The following is a 2,600-nucleotide window of genomic DNA, read 5'->3' on the forward strand; positions in this document are numbered from 1 at the left end:
TAGTGGATGGATGCTCGATCTGGCCATCTTGTGTGCTTTGTTCGACGGGTAGTCCTCCTGAAGTTGTTAGGATCTGATACCACTTGTTGGTCTGGGTAGGCCGGCTGGAGAGGGCTGAGTTGACTGAAACACTAAAACAACCACCTTTCTCGACTTTCAACTTAAATTAATTAAGCAATTAAAATAGAATTAACAACATAAAAGAAATAAGTAAAAGGACACTATTTACATGGTTACAACCTAAATGGTTGTTAATCCAAGGTAGATGAAAGATCACTAAGAATATCCTTCACTGAAAGATCGAGAAGCCTTTTACAAACAACGAAAGCTCAGAAATGACTAGGAAACTGAATACCGAAGTTGTTACATATTTTCTAGGTCCAGGGTTCTTTTTATAGACCCTAGAAAAACTTATCTGCAGGCTAAAGGTACCTTCCATAGGGTTGGAAGGCGCCTCCAACAAGGCCAAAGGATATAACTTTATCCTTTCCGCAATGACCAAAATTGCCTGGTCAAAGGCGCCTTTCATGGCTATGGAAGGCGCTTTCGCATTGTTCATCGAAGGCACCTTCCAGCCATGGAAGGTGCCTTTCACAGAAGGTGCGGAGACGCCTTCAATAGCCTTTGAAGGCACCTCTAGTAGCACTTGCAGCTCCATTTCACTCCTTTGCTGCTACGATCTCCTGGGTGATTTCGACCAACGGAATAGGGCTCACCCGAACCCAATTTCTGGCCTTCTCCTCTAGCAGCCTTCCTCCCCAGCTTCTCGTCCCTCGAACCTCCACGTGTGTCCTTCTTATCCAATGGTGTACTCTTCCGCAGCACCCTGTCCCTTAGACACTCCGAGCCTGTCGGCTCTCTCTCCTGTCCAATGGTGTACTCTTCCGCAACCTTGCTCATTTCAAATGTGCTTGTTCGTGTTCGTCTTCTTGATGACTTGCCATCAACGCAAGTCCGGAAAAGGCTTCGACCTCTGATTCAAACGACGTTTCATCCCACGTCACCTTAAGGGTCTTGTATTTGTGTGTTTGTACGGGCTTCTTGTCCTTGCCTTTGTCCTTGTTCTTCAATTTAGGGCAGTTATCATTTACATGCCACTACAAGAAATTTTAGATTTAACCACACCTAATAGACAACAGTTTTTTGAGAAACTGTTATCTTTTTGCCATTTAACAATAGTTTTATTGAAAACCGTTGTTGTTCACCATAATTTTTTTTAAATGACAAAGGTTTTTAAAAAACTATTGTCTAATGTATGTCAAAGACAACGGTTTTAAAAAATTGTTGTCTTTTAGCTTTGCTTACATGATAATATACAATAGTTTTATTAAACTATTGTCTATTGAATGTTGTTGAATCCCAAAAAAATAATAGTTTTTTTAACTTCACGAAAAAAAACTCACGAACAAAAACCTAAAACCATTTCTCCGGGACTCTTCCACAAACAAAAACCTAGCTCCGACTCCTCCTTCGCGACTCCTCTATAAAAGACGCTCCTTGTTGCTCTCGCTGCTTTGCTCGTAAAGTGTCAGTGCATTGATAAGAAATTTGAGATTCAACCATACTCAATAGACAATAGTTTTTCAAAAATTTGTTGTCTTATTTCATTTAACAATGGTTTTATTAAAAACTATTATTGTTGGCCTTTTTTTTAAAGAATGGTTTTTAAAAAATCATTATCTTATGTATGCCAAAGACAATGATTTTTTAAAACCATTTCGTTGTCTCATCTATAAAAATCCAGGGACAACTTATTTCTCATGTCATCGTATGCAGCTTAGATGGCAATTGTTGTTTATGTAATTTCAAAATTTGCTTGCTTTACTTGCAATCGTTTGCTGGCCATATATTGGATGGCCTTCATATCATCGTGTGTCTTGATAATTAGCATTTTGATACATTATTTTGGCTTTTAGACTTAGTATTTTTTTTACCTTATTGCATATTTAACTTTGTGTTTATCTTATGTTGTGTGGTTATGATCTATTTTTGGACTTAATTATAAATTTTCTATAAATTATGTAATTTAATCTCATCTTTTTATGTGATTTTGTAGGAAATTCAAAGAGTCATGAATTACGGTCTGATTGGATTGAATCTGGCTTGATTTGAAGATCAAACAGTGGAGATCTGTAAAATACGACACCCAAATAATGATTAAATAATAAGATTATTTGACAGATAATTTTATTAGATTTTTAGGAATTTTAGAAATTTTATAGAAATTTTTCAGAGCCCGTTTGGCGTATTTTAAAGGGATCAATTATAGGTTTCGGAAAAAAAAAAATCTGTTTGGAATAACCACTAAATAGGAGTTGATAGAGAAGCTAAGTTTAATCAATTTAAAACCCTAAGTATATAATAATTGTATCGTGCCCTTTTCATTTCCTTCCCGAGTTTCCCTTTCCCTAATTTCGCGCTGCCCTCACCCACTCGCCCGAGTGCCGCGCAGCCTTGATCGCCGATCGCCGCGCAGCCTTGATCACCGATCGCCGAGCGCCGATCGTCTTGGCGCTGCCGCCCCCTTCGCGTGAGGCTAGGTCACCACTGCCAATTCCCCTTTCCCCTCCTTCCCAACCCGACGTTGATTCTCGCCGCCT

This window comes from Zingiber officinale, chromosome 1B (assembly GCF_018446385.1).
Source record: "Zingiber officinale cultivar Zhangliang chromosome 1B, Zo_v1.1, whole genome shotgun sequence".
NCBI classification, from domain to species: Eukaryota; Viridiplantae; Streptophyta; class Magnoliopsida; order Zingiberales; family Zingiberaceae; genus Zingiber; species Zingiber officinale.